We start from the raw sequence: 15,735 nt of genomic DNA on the forward strand, positions 1-15,735 counted from the left end.
AGAATGTGTGTTCAAATGCAAGCGTTAAAGTAAAAACTTGTCATCAATCGATCTACTTAACGCCTGCTATGGGACTATCACGCTACACACACATGTGGTGTTCATGTACAACTACAGCATAGTGTTTTAAATTGTTAATACACTATTTTAACATGCAGTAAATTGTAAATAACTGCCAGATATTGAAAGTTATTCTGGAAAAATTGGCAAAAGCACTTAGTCACAGCACATTTCTGGCTCTTTTTAGGGTTAAAATAAAATACTTCACCGATTAGCATTTAGCTTTGTATTACCAGAATAGGGCTAGTATTTTTGAAAAATTGTGCTTCCCAACCTCAGTTTTCCCTGAGTCGAGAAGCCTTGGTCCGAGGCTTGAAACTGCAACGCTGATTCCAGCACTTTTTAGACCCACTTGTGGGGGGGGGCGGGAACTCATTCCCAGAATGTAAACAGTGTCCGCCATCTTTGCTAACAGTTATGCTAACAGGTCCAAGTGGCACTGGTGGGCACGTAACAAAGAAAAGAAACTGAGGTTGGGAAGCACAATTTTTCAAAAAATACTACCCTTATTCTAGTAATAGAAAAGCTAAATGCTAATCTGTGAATTATTCCTGGAAGTATCACATTTCATTTCTTGTTAATCTGACACCTAAACGGCTCTCTCCTGCTCTTGCTTTCTTAGGTCCGGATTGAAATGTCTCACTGGCGAATGGATGGACATTCATGGACGTGGTCATCAGTGTCACCATGAGGTAAACCATTTTGCTTATAAAGTCTTATACTGTGTGTGGTTTTTGTTTGGATGTAGTATTGTTGTCAAGAACACAACAGAGACCAAGACCAGATTATACAAGACCCAGTCTAGTCCAAGACCAAGGCAGGCAAGAGCAAGACCAGTGCACTGCTTTTCATTAGTTATCAAAATATTTGCGGGTTGATCCTTTGTCGCATCATAAATAGAAATTTCTGGCGGTCCTTCTCCCAGACAGTCCTGGTTCAGATGCTTTATTATAAAAGTGCCGCAGTATATTTGCTGGATTATATGAAGAGTGTGTGTGTGCCCCTGTCTCTGTTTGCTCGCCTTTAGAATTTAGTCCCCCCTGAACCTGGTTTTATCCTTGCTTCAGCTCTTTAAAGAACTCGTGGGATCGCCGGTGAACTTTTCTGTCTTCGGGTACTTTGTGGTGCCATTATTGCTGTCTATTCCGGCCAATACACACAGACACTTTATGCGAGCAGACACATTGTTTCCTGATAAAGGATTAGAGTTCGGCGATGAGCAACGTATTTCATGGCAAATCATCACCCCCACAGGGCTTAGAAGTTAGATGCTTATTACTGGTATTTCAAGGCAATATAATGATAAAGTTTGCTGCAGTGCACCTGCCCTCAGCATTTAACTACTGCAGTAGTACAGTACTTTTTCTTTACAACATAATGGTTCAGTGTTGACATATTTTTTGTGTCACTGCAGCTCTGCCTTCAGTCTCCCTGGCTGTAATTATGTATGTTCAAGTCAGTTTGACCTTTGACTGTTATATATATATATCCTGATTCACGTCGAAAAAGTTGCACTTTTCCCCAACGGCCTCTATCGTTTCTTGTGATATTTATGCCTTTACACCACTGATGGCTATGCCTGAAGGCATTATGAATATTGGGTTGTCTGTCTATTTACATACGTGCCTGTCAAATGTGAAACTAGTCATCACTTAGACTCAAGTGGTGAAGTGATATGATGTGGTTGGTCAAACGTAAAGGTGGCTGTGAACACATTTGCCTTAGCTGAGGCCCCATTCAAATGTTCTGGAATCAACATCCAATCACATCTGGACAGCCTTAGGTTGGACTGTTTGACTTATGTATATGTATATATATATATATATATATATATATATATATATATATATGTATATATATATATATGTATATGTATATGTATATATATATATATATATATATGTATATATATATATATGTATATGTATACATATATATATATATATATATATATATATATATATATATATATATATATATATATACATATATGTATATTCGGGGGAGAGGGGTTATAAGTCACATATTCAGGTTTTGTTTTTTTCATCTTCTTATGTGTTGTTGAGTCAAAGTTATGATTCATTTTATATTGCATTTTAATAGCGATATAAAGTAGCAATAACTGTGCAGAAGTCACAAAATAGTCAAGCCAAGTGAACGTTGAACTGTGACGTATTTCCAAATTTCACAAATTCAATCAGATTTTTAACATTTTGAGTACTTTTTGCACAGGTGTGTTTATATAGATGGTGAAAATAATCTTTTTCTTAATCCGATTGCCTAGGTTGTGCTGAAAAAAAAGGATATAAGACACTATAGACACAACATATATATATATTCTTATAGCTTCTGTATATTTAAACATATTTAAAGTAATAGAAAAAAGCAGCCACAATGCTCTGTGTTCTAAGTGCATCCTGAATGTGTCTCCTTTGACCACAGGATTGGATTTGGCATCCCGCATTTTATTCAAAAACACGCTGAAGTCACACGAACAAATGAGCTTTGGTGAATCAAAGCGCTACTCCATCTGTTGTAACATGTAATAGGTTTTAGTCATCAAAGGAAATGTGTGATCATGTGTTTAATATTGCGCTGGGAGCTGCGAACGAGTGCTTATTAATGTAAAAAAAGGCTGTCTGTGATCTGCACTGAGAACAGATTGTGTTCATGCAGCGCAGGTGTGCGGCCACCAGCACGTGTCCTCGGATCGAAGGTAGTCATAGCTGTATCACCCAGATCACCCAAGACTGATATTAATACTTTTAAATGTCTTTGGCACAGATGTTCACCGGGAATTGGGGGATTTACTGCGTAGATATGCTTGGTTGAAATGTCCTCTTCTGTCATCATGAGCCTTGGTATGAGTGTGAAGAATATTCGAGTTGTTTCGCTAAACCCCCCCCCTATTTTTAATCTCTCTTAAACTCTGCGGCCTGTTTTGCTGCAGCTCTCCGTTCCCGACCTGTTGTAGGCAACATTTGCATTTAGAGACTTAATAAGCAAAGTCGCGCTCACACAGAACATTATCTCTACAGTACACAGGCTTGTATATCGGATGAAAACGCAACTTAATGCAGTAATTATATTTATTTACTGCTACATGAGCTCCGGCAGTGAAAAGCAATGTTCTTTTGGCATCAAGGATGAACCAGTGTGTCTGGAAAAAAAAATAAAAATAAAGGTATAAAATTGTTTGCATTTGGAGGCAGTGTGTTTGCAGTGCACAGATGTGTGTGTGTGTGTGTGTAGCATTTTTATGGACTCAATGAGGCACAGGAGGAGTGTGAAAAAGTGGGGCCTCTTACTATACAAACACACACCCCAGCGAGATGTCACGATGCTGAGCTGTGCTGGGTGACTCCACATGGTTGACGCTAAAGACCTCACTGCAGGATGCATTTATATACACACACACACACACTCGATCTCCACTCACTCACGCACACACACACAGCAGGACTTAACCACAGCTCATTACTGCTGGTTGACATAAAATACAGCACACACACTGGGAGTAAATGGGTAAATAGCTCCCATAGAACAGTGTGAGCTGGTGTCTGTCACTGTCCTGTGTGTGTGCATGTGTGTGTGTGTGTGTGTGTCATTCCTGTCTATGCAGGACTGAGCTCCACGGGTCAGAGACGCTGTCAGATCAGTGATCGCCGACTGACGCACTTCTCTTGCTTCACTGTTTACATACAAACCTCAGTCACGCTGTGTCTGAAAGCCGGAGGTTTGGATATCTGTATCCACAGCGGCGCAAATCATTCCTCACACACACACACACACACACACACACACACTGAGCGATGGCCACATTATACAGTGCAGAAAATCTTGTTCCAGCTTCATCAATATCCGGCCCTCAAGCCAAAAAACCTCACCACAGCCAAGAGAAAAATATGACTGAGGGAGGCAGAGAATATTCATCACGGCTACGGGGAGGGAACGGGTGTAGCTCTGGGGAACCTACAGGTTGTTTGTTCAAGCCAGACAATGTTGTGTTTGTTTATTGTTGATGTCTGTTGCCAGCTGGCTTCCCCATCTCTGCCACAGGACAGGGATAATGGACAGTGTCTTGTTTCTTCCTCGCTAATATTGGTTTGTTTCCCCTCTACCCCGGCAACACGGCCACAGTAAATGCTGTTGTGCAGCACTGGTTCTGCGGCAGGAGAGCTGCAGAGGGAGTTAGTCGCTCTCTCACACCTTCACAGGAGCTGCTGAGAGACTGGAGGGTTCTATATCCGTGTCTTCCCCATGTCAGATTTCACTGCACCGGAGCTGGCGAGGCTTACAAGGACAAGATACGACTGGAGTGGTGAGGCGTTAGTGAAGGGAAATAAATTAGCTCACTACAAGAGTATTTGTGCATGTCCCTAGAATAGTGTTACTCAACCCTGAGTCCTGGGGACCCACTGCCCTGCATGTTTTAGACGTTTCCCTGCTCCAACACACCACTTTATTTGAATAAGGTGTGACACTGCCCTAGAAAATGCAGTTGGGACGATGAGATGGTCACAGGCTGTCTGACCAAGTTGTGACTATAGTTCCTGTTTCGTCATGTGATGCTGTGCACTGGGAAACATGCGACTGCTGCCACTGAAGTGTCACAGACGAAGAGTTTTTCCTCTTTGGGACGGTTGTTATGTTTATACTAACTAAATACAATCGCAGACGATGAAAACAGCCTCACGACTGAAGGTATATATGCAGTGTTATCTGGACATTTCAGTCAGAAAAACATGTTTGCATTGTACTCTCACACTGTCACATGATCGCTCCCGCTCTCCTTTTTAAACGGTATTGTCAATTTGCAGAGCAAGACGATGATGACAGCAGGCGATCCGCTAATTGCGCACTGCCGCTTTCACACACGTCTCACCTTGATTAACACAGATATGACAGTATGGCCAACGAGGTGATGAATTTCTTTCCCTCAAGCCAGACTTCGCATTTGCCGGCAAATTAAATTTAAATTCAACTTTATTATTCAAGGCATAAAAATAATTTCATCAGCGATGCAATGAATACACAAAAGCAATAATAAGACTGTCACCTCCGTCCCACACATCTCCTCTCCGTACGTTTTCCAAATCCTATTTTAAAGTGAACATTTCTAAAGTTGAAAAGTGAGATGTGCGTTTGTTTTTATTTAAGGTGCTATGTGAATTTGGTAAAAATATCAAAAGCTGCAGAGCTCTAGATACACCTGTTCAATTGCTTGTTAACACAAATGTCTAATCCGCCAATAACATGGCAACAGCCCAATGTCTTTTGGGATGTAGACAGACATTTAATCCGAGCATCAAAGTGAGATAGAAATGTTCTTTCAGTGAGACTGGCATGGTTGTTGGTACCAGACGGGCTGCGGTGACTTTTTCAGGAACTTCTTTAATCTATTTGGTTTACCCAAGTAAAATGTACTTAAAGAGACACGAGCACGTAATGATTTACTGTTTAGGTAGCGTTTTAATTTGAATTCAAGCTTCTCTCCCGTATCTTAAGGGCTTGCCAACCTTTCACAGTCTTATGAAACCACACTGGGATAAAGGAGGAATGTTGTTTTTTGGAGGATTTCATGGGGCAGATGCAGCTTGCTGTCAGTGCAGGATGTGGTCAGGCCCGCTGGGTCCTCTCCTCTGCTCAGGATGGACACAACCTTACCAACAGGGAGGAGGACAGTGAGATGAAAGACTGGCTTATAATGAAAAGACCTTCCCCAGCTATGTGACTGATCTTTTGTTGGTCCCTGTGTGACTCCTCACAAACAGTGCAAGACAGCATTTCATCCATTATGTCACACATCTGCCAATATAATGCAATGTCTTGCTCTTAAGTTACTTTCACTGAGTCCCTGAAAAGGCAATGTTCATTTTTTCTCCTTCTCTTTTATAGCAAACCCATCTGTATTTGCCGTCACAGGCTGTATAGCATGCTTAGCACAGTTTACGTTATAAAAACAATGCATTCTGTGCATGTAATCCCAATGTTTTGGGATTGGCTACTAAAAGCTGGCGCAGTAAATGACAATGAAATGGTCTATCTTTATTCAAATTCATCATTGTTTTTATGGTCAAAGACAAAGTAAACGCCTTAATTGGGTGACATATTTTCCGGATACACTCAACATTTAATGTAGAGATGCTCGTTTTTATGTGAGGATCATTGTCTTATTTGGCAGATGTTTCCATGGACAAAGTACACAATGAGAAATTGAGGGAATCCATAAAATGAATGAGACACGTTGTCAAAATCTCTGTGCCTCTAGCTCATATAGGTATATAGACATTTTAGCAAATAAATAAAGGTTTTATTTAGACCTGCGGATGGTGCTTTAAAATCTTTAACCCTTTAACACCGAGCTTATCGCAGACGACACGTTTACGCAAGCGCACTTTGCATTACCGCAATTCCACGTCAGTTTGTGCCATCGGAAGAATTCCAGCTGTTTCCGAAAGCGGAGAAGTTGCAAGTCAAATCCCACATGTGGTTATTACGGTAATTTCACTCGCACCGTTTCAGGAAGCCGGCGAATCGGCGTCTTTGTCGCCTGAGAGGAGAGAGTTGGAAAAATACCTGTATATAGTTTCCAATTTGTTTGGGAAGACTGAGACAAATAGAAAAAAGACTGTCAAAATTTCAAATGTAACTGCCAACATCTGGTGTTTTAAATTGTTAATACGCTATTTTAACATGCAGTGAATTGTAAATAACTGCTAGCAATTGAAAGTTATTCTTACTCACATTTTCTGGCCACTTTTATGTTTAAAATAAGCAAAAGGCTTAGGTGTTAAAGGGTTAAAACGGAGTAAGACTACAAGTAAGACTACAAACTATCATGGAAATTAAATTTCCTATCAGTATGTGGGAGTATTCATAAAATAGACGTTTTTTTGGAGAAAGGTGCCGTATAATACTAAAAGAACTTGTATAATGTACATACAGACGTCCTGTGCAGTACTGTATGTTGTATGTATTGCTTTGGCCTCTTATACATAACTATGATATTCAAAACTTCTCAGACGTTCATCAGTGGATATTTGAGATAAGTGACATGTTCAGTGATGTGTTAACAAAAGGGAATCGCAGTATTTAGTTACAGTGCGACACATATACCGGTGATGAATGATATTAACATTTCTGAAGGCAGTACTGATGACCTACATTAATATACACGATCCATCCTAGTCCCTTTAGGACAGACACACATTTCACAGTTTCAACGTTCCCACACACACACACGCTGAACACTCACACACACACACAAGTACGCACATTTTCATACATATACTCTAGAGGGACATTAACTGCACATTAGAGGAAGCGCAGGTACAGACAGAAAAGCTGCTTCATTACTGGTGGCATTTAGCAGGAGGAACCCCCGCACCTTATCCAAGACAAATGCCAGTGTGCAGCACACGGTATAACCTATTATATTATGACATCTGTGAAAGGTTAATTCAGTCCATAAGTGGAGGAGATGCCTGACTGCTCTGCAATGTTTCAGCTTACTCCATTTCCATTGGCCCATGTGGTGTGAAGGGCGGAAAGAAAGAGGCACGTGCAGGGTCGCTTGTGCTTATGTCTATTTTTATGCTTCACAGTATTCCCTGTGTGTGTGTGTGTGTGTGTGTGTGTGTGTGCTGTACAATGAAATTAATTTGTGCAGGTTGAAAGGTGTCAGCAAGAAATTTAGGAGAGATTCTATTTTGAAATGGTTCGATTACACGTCCACTGTGATCTATAGCAAAGAGTTTTGAGACCCCTAAAAAAGTATAGCAAAACTTGGTCCGTATTACCAATGAAAAATCATACAAGATAATTGTAACTAGACCATTGTGATGTTATAGAAAGATAGATAGATAGATAGGTAGATAGATACTTTATTCATCTCACTGAGAAATTCACAGAATATGTTGCAAAATAGAAACATAAGAGGCATGCAAAGTATAAAATATAAATATAAAACGAAATATATATAAAAAATAAAAAAAAATAAAAGAAGGTAAACTACATCAAACGATACACATCAATGTCAAATATACTTCAGCAAAATGTTAAATTATATTAGGAAAATGAACAAGAACCATGGAAACCATGATTTGAATGATAATTGCTCTAGGGAGTGTTGACAGGCGAAAATGTAGGATAATATTCGTCAATATTTCAATATGTAATGTATAATAATTGCCACTTAAGCTGCGAAGCCGCGTGTTGCGTTTGCAAATAAACTTATGGCATGCCATTAAAATGCCAATAACAAATTGAGGGTTAATATTTCATTACACATTATTTTAACATGTTGCTATGATGTTTTATCTGTTTTGTCCTAGTAAAGACAAAATGTGTTTAAGAATTAATATATCCACCTGGAACGGCATCAAGGGAATATTTTTTATTTCTTGTTTGCTGTAATTCTTTTAGATTATATGGGGAAAATGCACTTCCCAAAATATCTCAAGGTTATTTGGTTCTGTGTTATTTGTGTGTGTGTGTGTGTGTGGGCTGTGAGCAGGAGGCTAATGTGGGGCTACAGTGGCCAAATGGTTGGTGCTCGGCCAAAAAAAAACAACTCACATATTCTAATATTTGGCTTATTGCTTTCTTCCACACAACTCTGCGGGGGCAGTGTGTGATCCGGGGTGGTTTCGGTCAAAAAAAAAATGAGGTCAGCTGACTTCATAAATGTACCGAATAGGGTTTTTGGACATATTCGAAGAAGACAATGTTAGCATCCATCAGGCTCAAATTGTGGCAGAATGGTTCAGGAAGCATGCGAGTCATCATTTTCACACATGGATTGCTCTCCACAGACTCCAGACATCGTTGAGAATCTTTGGGACGTGCTGGAGAAAAACGTACTACAGTGGTCCAAAAAAGAAAATTAAAGTCAATTCATTAATTAACAGTGGATTGGAATAAATTGCGTAATTTGCTCCTGTGGCTCGATGTCACAACATCTCAGCGGCGATCAGAGATTCTTTTTAAAAACAGAGCTGTGCCTGTTGCTATAACTGTGAATCAAAGACACTGTGTCTGCAGGTAAGTCATTGAATTAGGAATTTTCAGTTAACTGCCTGAGGGTAAGTGGCCTCACGGGGAAAGTTAAAAGAAAAAAAGCTTTTGTCATGAAGCTTCATGTTAGCACAGCTTCGATGGAGTCTGTGTTGTAAAAGAAATACACAAATAAAATAATACGAGTGATGTTAATTTTAACAGGAGCAGTTATTTTGAATGTAAGGAGAGCGGAAAGTAATTGGTATTATTAGCTCAACATCAGGCACACGTGCAGCTTTTAATGATGACATGACGTGTAGGGGTACGATCATCTGTACAAACTTAGCACGCATTTATGAATCTATAATTTGATAAAACAGAAGGGATAAATCACAACAAATATAAGGCCAATGCAGAAATCCATTAGTTTCCCCACATTACATTTTGTTCCGGTGTAATTACGCGCTAATCTAAATCACTTTTAGTTCTCCTTGTTATCTTTTAGATACAGAGTAATTAGAGTGTGCAGGTTGCATTTATTACACGGTTCATTAGTTACCCCCTTGTTACATTAACTTACAAAGTAATAGCAGGTTACATGGGCAGTAATCTAAAGTCTTTGTTACCTTTAGTTACAAGAAAAATGGTATGCAGGTTGTAATCACTAATGTGAACCAGAAAATGTCATGTCTTGCACGCAATTAAGGCTGCATTCTTTTGGATAAAGATACTCTAAAAATGTTATCCGCTGCATTAATACTGCCCCAATTTGATGATAGCAGCACTACATAATGTATTGACTGACTGCTCAAAATAAACTAGTTACTAGTAGTGTGGTGTTGAACCTGGTGGTAAAGGAATACTTTACTGATTTGCATTGAGCTTTTTATTTCTATTATAGTATTTTTGAAAAATTGTGCTTCCTAACCTTCATGTCATATTTAAAATTGTGCTAGACACGTCATACTTACTTCATAAGCTATATTTCATGAGGCTTAAGTATATGTTTTCCAAAAATGGGTTACACTAATTAATTAATGCTTTCTTATGTAAAAAAAAAAAGAAAAAAGTGCAGCCTTTGTAATTCTGAAAACGATGACTTTGGCTGTAAAAGATTGGCCAAACAATGCAAGGCTTTGTAGTTACTGCACAGAAAGAAAAGTCCTCGGCGTCCCGGGGTTTCCTGGAGGGGCTGATTAATGTTGGATGGAGTAATGTCTGAGTTGTTTGTGTCGTTGTAGGAAGTTAAAGTCGCACAAGTCTGCTGCAATATTCCAACAGGCGTCTGATTCAGGTTCTTAATCACGCTTTCTTGTGCTGGAAAGACCCTGCAATACACATGTAACCGTCCTCTTCTTTGTAGCTTTCGTTGACAGTCCCACAAACAGACACGTGTAACAAGAGGCCTTTTTCCCAGCCTCCTGCGCTTCCCTCTAAATGGTTTATCTGCTCCGATTTGGGAGAAATGATCCTCTGTAATAAAACAGACAGGGAAGATGATTTTTTTTATTCATCTCAGGACAAAACAGGCCACGGCCCTTCTCATTGCCCGTCGACAGCTCGTATAAACATCGCCGACGAGTTTGGAGTTTTCCCATTAGCCTCCTCACACCATCTCATCATCCCCCTCGCTGGATTCGGCATGCTTGGACAGACGGTCCGTCTAATGAACGCCTGGAAATTCATCACGCTGCGCTTAGGAGAAGTTCGCAGAGAATCTTTCTGTCATCGCCGTCTTCTTAATCAATTTACAGGTCGTGAGCTGCGGGCTTAGCTCGATGATTATTGTCATGGCGAGGCGGGCGCGCTCATCGCTCGCTTGTCTAACCTCGCTAACACCTCCAGAATAGGCGGCCAGATTGAACAATAAAGTCGTCCCTGCAAAACCCATCCTGATTTAGAGTCCCTCGTAAAATTGATACTTACTTTTCTCTTCTCTGGTGCCCACTGAAGTGCGATATCATAAACTGCACCCCCACCCCTCTTTTTTTTTTTTTTTTTCTTTTTCTCTTTTAGAGATTTAAGGCTATGGGTCACAGGGGTCACTGAGCAGGGCTCCCTCAGTGTCAACAATAATCAAGCGACTGCCTCTGAAGTCTGAGATTCTGTTCGGGCTGAGGGTGAAAAAAGAAACAACAAAGGCAATTGAAGTCTGACTCACAGCCCGCTGCGGAAAAACACAGCGGTGACGGACGCATGAGCTGGCTACTTTTGAGTGATTTAAACAATTTTCATGAGACTCGAGTGGATATTCAGGGGCCCCCGTGACCCCCGCTCCCTTTTCTTCATCTGTCTCGTTGTCTCCTCTGCGCTGCTCATACAGGGAGCCGCGCTAAACTAGAAGACAGGCTTCGTGAATCCACTCCTATTATCTTCTTTTAGTGAGCTGGTTTTATGAGCTGCAACGCTAGAGTGGGTCAAAAGCTGTCATGTCTCCTTAGATGATTGACAGACACACACACACACACACACGGGACTGTGGAACACTGGGACAGAACAAAGCCTTTTCAGTCACACAAAACAAACTCCTATTTTGAAGCCTCAAGATTCTCAAGGGTTTTTGAAATCAGAAGTTCAAAGATGTCAGCGGCAACCAGGCACCTATTGGGCGTCAATCACACTGGTGTCCAATCATATGCGCCATGCTTTATCGTTTATTGTCCTCTAAATGGGATTTTTTTTGGCATCCTGGTGCACAAAAGCTGTCCACCACGAGTTTCCAGGCACAGGGACCTGGTGTACAGTATATGCTGCAGGGTATACAGTATGTCTTCCTGCCAAAATGGTGTTGTTATGGTTCTGAGTGTTTGATGCTATGACATCAACTGCCAGAGTTCTAGTTAAGAAGAGCTGAAACTAGTGCCAGGGGCCATTAAATCCTCAGGAAAATGACGACTGATGTTGTAAATCAAGTATGAAGTAAACGTATTTTCCCATTGGAACAAGAGTTACACATACAGGATTACATATAGAGGATTTTATATGAATATAGGTTCTGTAGTAGATGACTCCGTGCTCTGACATCCACACTCCCTCTGGGCCGTGTTACAGTGCGATGGCGAGGACATGTACATGTGTAATGCGGTGGAAGGGACACGACCTGGCTTCATGTACTTTGAGATAAGGAGGGTTTGGAATAGGCAAGGGATCTATTTTTATCTCATGTGAGCACTTAATTGTAAGGATGTGTCCTTACAGGTCAGGGTAAATTATGCATATTCATATTCAAGCAATGGACGATGACATGTCGTGAATGTCATTTTTACTTTTGTCTGTTAAACAGGCTATACAGGATCTCCCCTGTATTAGCCCCTGTATTAGCCTTTTTTTTTGCTTTTCCAGTTAGACAGGACACAAGTACACCAGCCTGTGCACACGTACGAACACGTAACCTCCTGTCTTTGAGACACTGTATTCATGGATCGTTTCTCACACTTGCTGTGTTTTGTGGAGTGTTTTTTTCAGTGAATGCATCACAAGACGGTGACTAAAATGACATGATGCAGTTGCTGCCGCTGGTGCACATTAATCTGCGTCCTCGGCTTGTATTCAGTACCAAAGCCACTGTCTATAGCCGTTTAGGATTTGTAAAGATTGCTATTGATGACAGTTTTATGAGCAATTTCTTTTATTATTCTTTATTTTTCCTTTTATTTCCACTTCATGGTTCCCATCACTCCTTGCATTTTTCTCTTTTGTAAAGACAAATTAGGGGCGCCAGCAAGGGTCAGGGATGTTATTCATGTTAAAGGTCTCTCTCACACACACAAACAGAGTAAATAGCATAGCTGTGTGTTTCTTCTGCTGCATCTTTACGTCCCCTTTTCCTACGTTCTGCTCCTCTCCAGTGATTAGCCCCGTGTTGTCTTCAGGATCAGCATCAGTTTGTTTGGGGCTGAGTATTTTCAGAGCTGTAGTCAGAAAAAGGCAGATTTTGCCCACTACAAAGCAGCAAAAGCTCTGCTCCTGTATGAAATCTTGTTGGCTTACTGCACAGCTTTGTGTTTTGACAGATAGGAAGAGCTGTGCTTTGCTTTTCTTGGGGAAGGTTGGTAGACAGCAGAGGCACCCAGAAGAGGATTGTTGTGTTGTTTTTTCTTTCATGTTGTGCTTTTTTTTTAACTATAATATCAAATGTGCTACATGCTTCTGTAAGAAAAGAAAAAGTGTTCATAATAACAGAAACAGGTGATGTAGCTTAGCTTAGAAAGTAACTAGCTCTACATTCCTCATTAACATTCTGTATATTTTTGTATAATGTGTAAATAAAGATTAAATCTAACGTGTAATTTTAATGCAGCATTTTGTGCGGGACTATTTCTTGTTTGGAAGCAATGACTTCTTAGAAGGTCTGTTTGTGAGACTCCTAACCCTAACTTCACAATTCACAATTTCTTTACATTGACTTTTAGTTCAAAATAATACATTTGGAGTCTATATAAACAGGTTTATATACTGGAATAATATAAATCTGGACCACAGAGCCAATTATACAAATATCATTGCTAATAAGGGCTGGGCCATATGGACAAAATAAGTCAGTCAGTCAGTCATCATCTAACCGCTTTATCCTCCACCAGAGGGTCGCGGGGGGTGCTGTGCCAATCTCAGCTACATCGGGCGATAGGCGGGGTACACCCTGGACAGTTCGCCAGTCCATCGCAGGGCCACACACAGATAGAGACAAACAACCATTCACTCTCACACTCACTCCTATGGTCAATTTAGAGTGTCCAATTCACCTATTCCCCACATTGCATGTTTTTGGACGGTGGGAGGAAGCCGGAGAACCCGGAGAGAACCCACGCACACACGGGGAGAACATGCAAACTCCATGCAGAAAGGCCCTTGTTCCAACCGGGGCTCGAACCCGGGTCTTCTCGCTGCAAGGCGAGAGTGCTAACCACTACACCACCGTGTGACCCACAAAATAAGTTATCACAATTTAAAAAAAACTTTCCAAAAAGCAGTAAAATGTCAGAAGATTAAAGATTAAGTTGAAGAAAGCAGTACATGATGATGGCTATTGAGTGTTGTGTCTTAAAGAATGTTTGGATAGCACACATACAGGTTATACCAATACATACTGAGCCTTTGACATTTTGATAAAATTATGAATGATTGTCCAGCCCTGTAATCTGAATATGAGATACAACACAGAGTAATATCCACAGCTTGAAATGCTTCCAAAAAAAGAGGCTGGAGGGCAAGACCTGAGGAGTCTTGACATAGCAATTTAAATTAAGCAAAATGGGTCGGATATATACTTTAATTATATATGAATAATTAATTTGTGTGTGTGTGTGTGTGTGTGTGTGTATCATGCAACACTTGCAGGGCTCACTGAGATCACTGCACAGCAAAGATAATGTAAATGAACACTCTGGAAAAATGATTTCCTCTTGACACGAGGAGAGTGCAAAGCAATTACAAACAACATTAAAAATGTAATGAACTATATTTGTTTCTGGGCTGTGGGGGAGGGACGTGGGGGTACTTGTGTGAAGGATGGAGCTTAAAGAGATTCAGTAGATGAGAGGACTGATAGAAGCAGGGACACATATTAGGAGGACCTCACTCACTCAAGGAGGCGTTGAGAGGCAGGAGCAGAAAAAAAGAACTTGAGGAGAGAGCGAATAACACAGTCCGTGCTGCTCTTTGAGGTGAATATTTGGAGTCTGCACGAAATAAATGCAAGGTCTCTCGTAACAGAGCAATAATAAAAGGGCCTGCAGACACGGGGGGAAATTGGATTTTTATGGCAGCTCATCAAATATAATTAAAAGTTTGGGATATACAGAGTGACACCGCTAAGAGTTTAGACAGGAGAGGAGGGTGTGTGAATACCTTTGTCTCGAGCGAGGGACGAGTGTGAAACACCTTGAGGAAAGGCAGTCGACTAATTGGACTAAGCTGAGACTGAGTTTGTCCTCTGATCCGGTCACTGCCGCTGCCCGTTATTACCGAGTTGCTTTTGTTGTCATCGGTGTGGGTTTGTTCTTCTGTTAGCAACTTCCTGTCTACAATTGTGTTGTGATGGGTAGGTGATCGCTCCAGTATGTGCCCCTTAAATTGTGCCAAGCATCTCCTCACTCTTGGTGTCTCTTATAGTGGCAAAATCTTAATCTTAACTTTAATTTCACGGCCATTTAAAGTTAACTTTGAAAGACCTGTTTAACACGTTTAGATGCGTAGGGTGAATTATGTCGTGCTGACGATGCCAATAGTTATAAACTCAAACTTTCAGGTGCTGGAATTAAACGAACAAAGATCTGCGCTCTCTGAGTGCTCTTGTTCTCGTTAACATCACTTCAAACCTCTGTACCTTAAAGGATCATCCTTGACCTTGGACAGAAATTAACAAAGGTTCATCTAAGACATCTTTCTCTCTTGTAATGGCCCTGAGTGCTTTGGTCTCGAGGAAAATATGTGATGGTTTTTGACAGAGGACTTTAGTGGGATCACAGAAATCTCTTCGGGGGGGTGTTGGGACACAGCCCTGCTGCTAGATAACTGGTTTGAAAAACACATTGTGACCTTTTCCGTAATACCTGTGTTGTGAACAACGTGAGACCAAATCCTGGAGCTACAGCGTGCTGAGGTTGCAAATAGCCCTGTATGCTGCCATAGTTCACCTGCCTCACTCTGAGAAAGTTTACTCACCTCCTGCTCCCT

This window comes from Solea senegalensis, linkage group LG3 (assembly GCF_019176455.1).
Source record: "Solea senegalensis isolate Sse05_10M linkage group LG3, IFAPA_SoseM_1, whole genome shotgun sequence".
In the NCBI taxonomy this organism is placed as follows: Eukaryota; Metazoa; Chordata; class Actinopteri; order Pleuronectiformes; family Soleidae; genus Solea; species Solea senegalensis.